General features: G+C 40.2%; 1 protein-coding gene across 1 annotated transcript in view; it reads right to left on the reverse strand.

Annotated features, from left to right (window-relative positions):
• KIAA1210 overlaps positions 1 to 11,971 on the reverse strand; it is a 90,802-nt gene that overhangs the window by 34,785 nt on the left and 44,046 nt on the right. The window contains exon 14 of the transcript XR_014318415.1: positions 4,901 to 4,983. The gene's annotated coding sequence lies outside the window, so the exon portion shown is untranslated. The remainder of the gene's footprint in view (positions 1 to 4,900; positions 4,984 to 11,971) is intronic.

Genomic DNA, 11,971 nt, shown 5'->3' on the forward strand with positions numbered 1-11,971 from the left:
AACTCATCTAGATTCATACTGCACTACAGAAAAAAAGGACCAAGAGGCGTACATTTTTGCAATATAAGATCACTCAGGCAGAGAACTCTGATAAGTGCTGAAAATGTGAAAAACAAATGGCAGGGTATGCATTTCCCATTTGCTCAATACACACACATAAAAGAAACACTGTGTAGGCTTCACTGCAGCATACCAGTGCGTCCAAAACTCAAAGGTTAGTTACATAAATGATAAGGCGTGGGCTTAAATGCTTCATTCAGCTTGTTAATTACTTGCTTTGTGGCCCGAGCCAATGTTCTGAAACAGGTTCATCCAATATTGTGTTGCTTCCTCTGCATTTTCATTTAGTGTATTAAGCTGAAGTGCTGGGAACAATTTGTTGCAATACCTAGGAAGAGACTGTTTTCTTTTCAAGCAATTTACAGAACAAACTTCATCAGACTAATCCATGGATGCTCTTTAAATGTTCTCCCTATTTCAGAAAATTATAAAATTTGCATCTTAGAACATTCTCTTTAAGCAAGGGAAGTGCATAAGCATATCTGTATTGTTGACGTTTTCTGTTTTGGTGGTTCCTGCCTTGTATTCTTTTTAATCCACACGTCCAACATGAGGAAATGAATGGCAGTGTGTTAGAGACTTCTCAAAATAAAATACTCAAAATATCTCTGGCAGAGAAGTGGTAGAAGCTATGTGGTAGAAACTATGTTTTAATAGTAGATGGAAATAGTTCCATTGTCAGTGAACTGGAATATCTAGTTGATTAAGATCTTTAATGCCATAGAGAAGAACAACCATTCATTACTTAATGGCCTAGCCTTGAAAGACAGACCACCCGTGTATTTCCTAAGATGTGCTGGCAGAAACTGGAGATTTGGAATTCCTTATCTCTGTGGCAATAAATCACATTGTGCTTGGAGCAAGCTGTAGTTATACCACAAGATACCTCATCAAGGTTGTACCTGGGAACCCCATCTAAGACGTACTTCAAACAACAGAATTTGTTTTGAAACTAGAACTGGGTAACTTGCTTTGTTTTCATCAGGGTACATTTGCAGACATCTTGATTTCTAACTCAGACATGGGCTAAGAAGTCTATTGAGCCCTGAATATGTCTTAACAGCTACAGTGAAGTGGAAACAAACTGAATGAAAGTATCTCAAGGGTTTTTGACTCCCAGTATTTCAACAGACTCTGATGCATATTCTTCAAACCTCACCTTCCTGTTTCTACATTAAGGCTCCATCTTTTTCCTCTATAATAAAGTTGCCAGTTAGAGACTTCTGAGTCACAAATGCAGATTAGCATTTGGATCTGAATTACAAGTCTTGAAAAATTAAGGTTGACTGAAAGAGGAATCTCATCTAGTCAATTACATGGACCAACTGCAAAATGCAGATTGTAGTTGCAAACATGGGCTGAAGCTATCTGGCTGCATGCAGTGCTGCGTGAAAGGTGATGAGATATATCTCATTGCCAGCCTACATATAACCTGTCCACATCACTCTCCAGATTTTTCAGGAATGTTACCTCTGAAGTCACTCATACCTCTTGGTTCTGCATTTTGGATTGCTTTCTCTACTTCTGCTGGCTTGCTTTACTTTTCCTATTTCATTATTTCCTGCCCATGGGCCATATCATATCCTTTCATCAATATTTCAGCACAATGACTCCCTGTTGGAATCAGCACGGATTTCTGCTTAAAAATTGATAGCACAATATGGCCCCACATGTCTGTTCTTCTGCACCTGTTCCTCTTAAGTTACAGTCCCTCTGTCTTTAATACTCTCATTCTTCAGATTGCTCAAACACTAGAGTATTCTTAGCTGTATTTAAACTATCAAATGAATACCACTTCTAAATTAGAACACACATAAAAAATGCCTTTTTTGTTAGCAAGTGAGACTCAACCACACTCTTTAGCTGATTTCACTATACAGATCACTTTTGTCTTCAGGCTAAACATTGTTTCTTCAAATTGAAGATGAAAACTGCAATTAAATATAGGCCACAGATGTTCAGGATGCAGAGGACAAAAATATAGGTTTCATAACTCGACAGTTATGCAACCAGTTGCTTTTCACATATTAAACTGAACATTTAATTTTATGCTCTTATTTACTGTTAATCTAAACACAAATAAAGCTCTGACAGGTCCTTAAAATGGTGAGACTTTAAAAAAAATCCTTCTGATCTATTTTAATCATTGACATTTTTTTTTCCTCAAAATGTTCATTGTTTTCTAATTTAACTTCAGATCCCCAAATACTCAGACACCCAGGTCTCCATTAAATTACCAAGGTACCTAAATAATGCTGAGGATCCAAGCTTTAATTTTGTTGCAGACCTGGTAAAGACAAGCCTATTGTAAAATAAGGTCATTATATATAAATGCTATTTACCCTACCTACCAAATCTCATTTAAAGCATCTACCCCAACAGTCCAAGTGCTCTCTGGGACTGGCTGCATGCCACCCTGCAGCAGTGAAACTCTCATCAAACCCAGCACAGTCATACATGCAAGAGACAATTTTTATAGCAACTGGATCTAGACTACAGCATTTAATCCCTTAGCAGATAAAAATGATCGGAGGACTAAGCACTTTCTGTACTTACATAAAAATCCTTTCCTTCAACTTAGCTTCCCTCTAGTAAATCACACATTAATTCTCTCACACAAAAACAAAGAAGTAAACCAAACAAGTTGTTCTGTTTGCAGACTGTAAATGGAGTGACAACGCATAAATGAATGTTCTTCTTACAACCCAACCATTTATACTTTTGGACTTGTTTTCTAGGGAAGCTTCAGTTATAAAATTACACTGCCTGCACATCAGCTCTGATAAGTTTTGAACCAGGTGGCTGATCTTTAACCATTTAATTGAGATTTCTACCACACCCTTTCAAACGTGAAGCTGCCAGACAAGTCACCCAGCGTGCACATGCACACAAACACGCAGAGGAGGTGAGCTTCCTATGTGGCTCTGGAATGGCTTCAATACAGAGAGGACAGCACAAAGTACAAGGGAGGGGGGACAAATTCAGAAGGAAATACAGAAGAGAAGGTGTGCAACTCTACACGAGAGCAAACTTCTTCAATTTCAGCATTTGCAAATTTAACTTAGATACTCAGGAGACAGTTGAATACTTTAGCAATAGGAGCACAATTCGCAGAATGAGAAATATAAGATAAATCCCTAACAAGTCTTTCAGTTTGCCTCTTTTTTTTTCTCCCTTTTTTTTTTTTTTTAATAATGTCAAAAAACACTATCTGAATAATAAAAACAATAACAAAAAATATCAGAATAGGAAGACAAACGGTTTGCCCAGAGTCAGTAAAGGCAGTCAGTCCCAAGTCACTTTTGTTGATGAATAAAACAGGTCATGTAGAGATCACAGTCTGTATTTTAGATCACAGTGTGAATCTGCAGAACTGATATGCTTCATTTTTAAGCTGAAGAAGTTTAATTCAGCCACAGCACAGAGCCTCACAGTGCCATTTTGCAGTCAGTTTAGAAGTAGAATTGTACTTTGGAGAACACAGAGAAGAGCTAAGAGCCTCAGATTTCTTAGAACCAAATCTGTGCAAACATCTAGAAGAGATCTTGACCCTTCCGCAACATCTGGCGAGCTGGAAAACTACACAAGACATCTAATAAACTTGAATTACAGCTGCTGGTATAAAATACTAATTTGTACATCTGTTCATTCCAAGTCCTCGCAGCCTTGTAAGGACAGAATCAGATGTTCCCAACCCCTGAAGAAAATCTTCATTAATCTCTAAGAATCTGATACAAGTCAGTTGGGTTTGTCAAGTTCAGCCAAGCTACATGATTCGGGTCACACAAGTCGAGAACAGAGTTTTACTGGTAATGCCAAAAGAGACAGACAGAGAGGTGGTTGTTTTAAACCCCCTATAATAGCCAGTTTGAATCTGGCAGGCCAATTCCTCTCCACAGCACAAAGCAAGCTTCTCACAATTTCTAAATGAAGCAAAGTCCTTAATGCAGTTACTAAATGAGAAGTGGCATCTCAGTGGGCTGCCTCAGTGGATTAATTTTAAATGCATAATTCAATATAGACCCACATAAACCTTTATGAATAGAAATGGAGGTTATATAAGCATGTTCTTACAGTGTATACTGCAAATCCAAAGGCCAGTTTGAGTATAAATCAACTCTATCTTTTATTAATATTTTCACCTTCCCATAGGTTCAACTCTCTAGCAAATGTGCTAGTCAGATTACTTTCTTCACTCATACACTGAGATGTCTAAAAGAAAAAAGGTACTTCATTGCCAGAGACCAACTTCTTCCCTCAATCCTTTGAGGAAACTTTACACTGGGATCATTCTGCAGAGGCCACCTGCATCGGGGACAGCTCAGGAAGGGCACTCAATGCAAGACCATCATTTCCCACTGGTGAAAGCTGAAGGTCTACAAGTCCTGCGCGGACCTGCATGTCTCGCAACATCAAAGGAGCAGAAAAGATGCTGGACATGCTTCTACTGAAAGCCAATGCTGGGAAGCAAATATGCAGCCCCCTTTTATGACCCAAGAAATATCCATGGCAAGTTTAATAAGGTATCGGGTTAGAGTGGCATGTCACCTAAAAGCAAGGCAAAAGCTGTTTGTCTACTCCCTGCCTTCTCTGGAACCAAAACACATCCACTCCTCAGGGAAGCCAGAAGGAAAACTGGCTTCTTATTTTCATCCCTTCCTAGCTAGACAAATTTGGCACTTCAGAAATGCAGCTTTAGACACACAGGCACTTTGCTACTTCTGCTACAATAATAAATGGTCACATCCCTCACTTTAGCTATCCTTAATGTGCTTTAAGTATACAGCTGTTAATAAACCAAGCCAAAGATCTCAGGAAACCAAAATAAAAGAAGGCCTACCTCAACACCAGTTTTCATGTGGTAGATGAATCGTTTCCCATAAATGAATTTCTTCTGAACCAGTAACGATCTACTTCAGTGTACTGAAAAAAAAAAAAAAGAAAAAAAAAAAAAGGAAAGAAAGAAAAAATTCAGATTAGTTTGATGATCGCAGAAATATAGTCATCTTTTTAGCCAGGGATTAATATTGCCTTGCAGCAAGGTAAATCCCTATCATCTCACTGAACGACTACAAAACTGATCTGCAAAACTGATTAGCAGCTTCACCAGTTAAAAATATGTTTATAGATTACTACAATTTATTATTAAACATAATCAGATTAATTAAAGTCAGAATGTCAGGCTTGGGCTATTAGTAGAAATATTTATGATTGTGCACTGATAGTAACTGCTACTGTGCTACTGGGCTGTGTATTAACAGCCTAGCTTCAAACTGAACATTGTTTATAAGAACCAGAAAATGACAGGGGTTTAAGAACAAGAACAAAAAACCTTCAAATATTCCCAAACTTTGAGGAAACTCAGATCTGGATCTGGACCAGAGCATTACATCTGATTTACAGTTCCACAACCCACGGAAAAAAAACCTCTGATTCATATACTTGTTAAACTCTGGAGAACTTTAAATTTAGGTTAAAATCTAACTTTCTATCTCGGGTCCACTATCAATGAAAACATAAAGGAAGGCAATGGTGTGAATGACTGTGGAAATGCCTAGGCTGTGCTTTGCAGGGAGATGCAAACTTGTCCTGCTTTCCCTCCGAGTCAGGTGGACATCAGTCAGCTCTAACCAAAAAGACACTACACCATAGGCACTGTGGCACATCAGCAATGCCATACGACAGGTGACATTTGGTGACACCCAGTCTGGTGCCAACTCACCCACGCAGCTCTGGACACGAGCAGAGCAAGCTGTGGTCAGCCTGTGAAATCTCCCACCTTGTGAAAGTTCAGTGGAAGAAGTGTCTGCAGTGACATCAAGGAACTCAGAGAGGCCAATAAGAAGAAGTATTTTAGTAAGAAACAGCTATTAATTACAAGTCAAGTTCTGGAGGGGCTACCTAGGAAACACAGATAGGTTTGTTCAACCATTTTTTCATTGCAAACTGCCAGACAGGGTGAATTTGGGACAATTTCTCCCCAGTTCAGCATAGTTCTGGCATAAGCAGAAGATCTGACCCTGAGTTATTTACTGAGACTTATTTTTGAGCAACGCAGAAACAAAAAAGCCCAATTATACTCTTATTTAGACCAAACTAATTCCATTGGCTTTAGTAGATTTGTTCCTGACTAAGAGTTGTTCCTGAGATTTGAAAGAAAGCCCGAAGTGCCACTTAGCATTGAAATCCTTCTTGTTATTTTACATTTCCTTGGAAAATTGCATAAAGTCTGTTCTTGCTTAAGTCACTCCCAGGAAGAAAAACTCTTTGCTGCAGTGCTGTGGTTAGAGACCCATACTGTTAATAAAAACAAATGCAAAAGTATAGCAAAAACACCAGTTCTGTCTGGGAAAATCATTGGTTTTATCTGCTCAGTCAACACAAAAGAGGCTGTGTGTGTGTGTTTCTAAAATTCTCTTTATCAGACTGAAAGGGAAGGCTGACAAGCTGCTTATAAAGGCAAAGAAATCAGATGTTCCAGCGGCCTTGGCTCTGCACACTGCCAGCACCGCTGGCTCGGCTCCTTTCACATGGTAGAAGCCATGAGAAATTCATTTTAAGGACCAGGCTATTATGCAATGGCCTCGGTTGCATCAGCACAGCAAGGGAAGCACTAGGGGAAGAGTAAATAAAAGTTGAGGCTCTGTGCCTGCGAGACGGCAGCCGCCCGCAGAGCGCCTGCAGGAAGCCGAGCCGCTGAGCCCGGCCGGGAGGTCTGCACGGGGAGCGCTCCAGGCACACGCTGCTCCATCCCAGCTCCCCCTGCTATGCTCCAAATATTAATTAGTTGTGGCAGATTGGCTACATCACCTGAGTTTTGATCTGTGCCTCCAGAGAGAAATCTGTATGAAAAAGGTTGGAAAAAAAAATAAGCCAGCATCAAGAAATGGCACGTCCACTGTTAACTCCAATGCCTTTGGTGGAGCTGCAAACAGGACTGTTGCTACCTGTGAACCGAATGCACCCGGTCAAATCAGTGGTACGCAGCCATAATGCCACCTGTGCTGGAGGAAAACCACTAAGCTGTATTAATGGAACATATGCAAGGCACCAGAGATCTCATCTGGACAATTACTGGCAGCAGCCCGTTCACAGAGCCCCTAGCTAAAGCTGTACAAACATTTCTTTGCCACCCTGCAGCAGGGAGCTTGTGTCTGGAAGTAAAGCAACACGTACTGTAGAGCAGTGCGCCTGTTGGCGTGGAGGCAAGCATGCTGCGTGGAGCAGCTACTGCTCATTTTGGGTTAAAGGACCCTCCGAGACATCTCATTAAACTTGGCTTCAGGGCAATTGCACTTGTTTGGAACTTCCAATTGCCATTACCAGGTCCTTCACATAACACTGGCTGGTGGTACCGCATTACCCAGGATTAAGTGAAGACCTTCACACCCAGCAAATGCAAACCAAACACGTCTCCTGCAGGCTTTAGGCTGATCCCAGCCACACTGACCTGGTTACCAGCCTCAATTTCCCATGTGGCAACACCCAACCTAAGGGCGGTTGGACTCGAGGTTGCAACATGACATTTTGTCACAACAGACCACGACACGAACGTCAGAAGGGTGATGTACAGCACAGAGACGTGCCCTTCCCAGGGGTTCCTGCAAAATGATACAGAGCGAAGGTCTGTGATACAAGATCCCAGCTCACCCAGAATTTTGCAGATGGAGGCAGGAAGTTTGCAGTCTGAGCTTTTAAGGAAAGTCAAGGAGCAGGAAAATAAAAACTTTCACTGTGGCCAGTCAAGAACAGGACTAGACCTGAAGTTAACCTGTCAACATGCCCACACTGATCCATGCCACAGAATCTGGGCTTTGGTAGCAAGTCACGCTCTGAAACTATTAGACAAATAGCAAGCAAAACTTGATGTTGATACTCCTAGCATTTTATATGCAATGTAAATATTCCTATTGATTGTTCTGTCACAGTACGTAGTGCTTCTTCACAGTCAAATCCCTTGTTTTATAAACAACGTGAAGCAAGGAGACACTTATTTTCATTAGGGATCGTAACACTAAGAATGCTTATGTAACCTATTGTTCCGTCAAAATGGAAAGCACAAAATGAACCTCTGATCTTCTTTCATGCAAATACGGACCAGGTCGCTCATCTTTGAGGAGAGCTATCTTTATCAATTGAAATGCTCTACTAAAACAGGTCGTGTATTTCCCTCTTCTTTGTAACACATATGATTTGAGAGCCAAACTGAGTAAACACTGGTTGTGTCTAAAACAAAGCTCTAATTTTATGTAGAGATACATTAATTTGTACATCTAGCTGTGACAGAAAAGTCACTTTATTTACTCCTGTATGAATAAAACATGCTTTCACAGCTCGCCAAGTCCAGTGAAGTTATTTCACCCCACACATAGACTTGGTAAAATGCTGACCCTTTGGGGGGCACATCTCCCCTCCTCTGCTTCTCACAGTGTCACTTTGCTTCATTTGCCCACGTCACCAGTGACAGAGCTGGCATTTAGGACAGCAGGAATGACGCACTCGCAAGAAGCCAGCCAGCAACATCTCCTCCTGCCTTGCTAGCTCTCATGGTGCCAACGACATCGTCAGGGAAGGCTGCTGCGAGTAGTTTGAAGTCTATGGAAACACAACACGGCCCCTGGGACTTAGACCCTTTTCCATACATTGCTGCAGTTGCTACAATGACCTTATTGTGTAATTTGGAAAAAGTTACCTCAATGCCACAGAAATGTATTCCTGAGAAATGTGGAAAGCTTCTAATTTTAAAACACTCAGCCTCACCCTACTGTGTTGGAAAAATACCTGTAAATCAAAACTGATTTGGAGGCCAGAATGGTATAACTGAGAAAATATAATGGAGCGTTAACTTAAATTGCTTTAAAAAGTAGGTTAAAGTGATCTTTAAACAAGGCAGCATTGCTGGTATCGTTAGGTATGCAATCTTGGACTTGTTAGCTCTTCATTAGAGTCCTGTAAAATATGGCTGAATACAAAACAAGTTACGTAAGAAGTGTTTCTGATCTCACAAATGAAAAGTAAAACTATTTAGAGAGAGAAGCTATGTTTTTTTAATGGACCTATTCTGAGGCAGAGAGAGGAAAGGCTGGAATGAGAGTTTCAGGTATGAAATAACCTTTGTATTTTGATTGTTTACATCAGTTCCTTCTTTCTGCTTTTTCATCTCTGTTTCATACAATACTATGTCAATGAAACACTACACATCTTCAGCCATTCCATCCCTGCTTGTTGTTTAGTGATTATCTTGCTTTATAGATCAGAATAAGAATCTACAGTTAATAATCCTGTTTACACAAACTGCCGGTAGATTTTTCTTAACTGCTTCTAAAAAAAAACCAGCTATTAAAATAGCTTATTTTTAAATCCCTCCTAGTACAATAGGAATAATAATAGCATCTCACAGTTTCTGTAGTCAATAATCTGCCCCTCAGTCGGGAGAAGCTGCTAAACTTTGGCTTAGCTCACTTCTGAGAAGCTGCATTTTTAACACAGGTCATACAGCAGTTCTATTTAAAGGGCTGCGGTGCTGTGGGCTCCACCAGCAGGTCACAACATGCTTTGATGTGCAGTGCAGTCAAAGTGCTCACCTACTTCATGTGGCTCAGAAAATGGAAAGAGGTCTGGTAACAGAGCATTACCTCCTGGACCAACTAACGTGGAAATGTGCAGATTGTGTCCAATGGAAGAAGAAAAAGACCTGTCGATGGCAGTGGGCATCTCTGATGCATTTCCATTCATTTACAAGATCTTATTGTCCTGATTCCTCATGCACAGGGGGAACAGATGGATAAAGACCTTCCAAATAAAGCCCCCTTCTGATACCCTTCCTTAGGCTAATACACACCCCACTGTGCAGGAGTACTTTGAATTAGAGCTTCCCACTCTGCGCCTCTTGTTTCTTGAGTTGAACTGTCATTCTTCCCTAGTCATTCACCTTCATCCAGCTATGCCCCTTCATTCATCCAGCTTGAAATATCTGAGTGACCTTTTCTGTTCCTAGCAGATGCACTGTTTTGTGCTCCAGGTTCAGAATTTGCAGTTTATTTCATTGGCCTACTTCCATAAGATATGTTAAAAAACATTCTCAGTGAAAAAACAGAGGTTTCACTCAACCTCTGCTGTATAAACTAACCCAGACCGTAACAACAGCAACAGCTTGGAATAAATCTTGACACTTTGGGTGCAATACTTCTGGACAGCATAGAAGACACAAGAAGCCACTATAGCAAGCAAGAAATCAAGGCCAGAATCCTAAAAATAATAATAATAGTAATAAAAATGCTCAGATTCCCTAAATGTGAGAGGTTTCACATGGTAATCACTGACATTTTGGTGACAGTTGATGAGGTATTATTGTCAAACCAAGGTAAGCCTCTAATATGAATGTAGGTAGGCTATCACACACTAGAGGAAAAGACAATGATGGATGTGTCTTTCTTTTTAAGACTGCTAATCACATCACTGATTACTAATACCCTTCAGATGTATCACCTTCCAGTAACAGCTCTAAAGGACAAAGTATTTTCACAGGCTAATGTCTTTTCTGTATTGATCTCAAAAGCACTTAGCTGAGCAAGCGGGACAAACTCAGGAATTACTTATGCTGTAATAGACTTAGATAAAATAGATTTAATATTTCAAATCACAACACTTAAAAAGACAATGTAATGCTGCTTAGGGAGGCCCTCTCTGTCCAAACTTTCTAACATGAAAAGGGCTAGTATTTAGTGTTTTCAGCATGGGTCATTCTTCACTATTCCAAGCACTTTCTTCTAATTATGTTAATTGAAATGAGTATTGGCTCCTCAATTATATGTTAACTTTAGGCTTTCTTTTATTCTTTGGGTATATTTAAGGAGATGTGTACACCACATTCTGTTAATGAAAATGTCAGAGTTGTGCTAGAGACGACGTGTGTAGCCTTGGAGATTTTTGAGTCTTTTTCCTTTTTAAACCGATTCATTTCCTCTCAAGCCCAGCTAATTGTAAGTAGATTCACAGCTGGATAATAATGCAACAGATTCGCTTTTTCCCAAGTCTTTATAGCTCGTTACAGCAAGAGGAACCTCCATAATCTCCAGCTAGGTGTATGCCAAATTGCTGTCTCTCTAATCTCTCCTGTAAAATCATCAGATTCTACATCTGGCTGGGATGAAGATCAACCTCTAGCCAGGCAGCAGTTGTTCTAAGCAGCAGAATTAAAATTCCAATCTGCAATGCCCTGTTTGGACATGTTCACTTATTTTCCTGCATGGCCCCACAGCAAAACTGAATTCACCATGCAAGCTACTTTTCCCCATAGCTGTCACCAATTCTCAGAGCCTTCTTGTAACAACAAGGTAACATATTTTTCCATACTTTATACTCCAAAAACTCCATTATATCATCAACAAAAATATGCCTCTCTCTCAGACCCCTCTTCTCTGCCTTCATAAAAGCCTCCATTCTCCTTACTGTAATAGTGTACTTATAAGTGCACAGTGAATTCTGCTTTCTATAACACTCAGAAGCTTTCTGTACTCCTTGGGGATAGCACTAGCACCCTCTGCTGTCACACACAAGCACCAAATTAAGTCAGCTGAAAACCTGGTCTTGGTACCACACAGAGGGAATCTCAAGGGACAGCTTTCTAGATCCTTCACTAAATACCCTGAGCCATAAAACTTCACAATTACATTGTTGGCAGTGTCTTGCCAATTACTTCAAAGCCTGCTTATTTTCAAAGACAGAATAGTGACAGTGTCTGGAAATAAACATGATTTTTTTTTTTAATCATTCAGTAGGAGCTTTAGTTATTTGCACTCATCGAGCACCTAAAAGCTACACGTGGCCAATGGGAAATCAAAGTCTCACTAATACGGCTACCAGCTTTTATAAATGCAGCAATATATCACTGATGTTTCAATGCTTATCC

The sequence above is a fragment of the Aythya marila genome, assembly GCF_965140915.1.
Source record: "Aythya marila genome assembly, chromosome: 13".
Classification (NCBI taxonomy): domain Eukaryota; kingdom Metazoa; phylum Chordata; class Aves; order Anseriformes; family Anatidae; genus Aythya; species Aythya marila.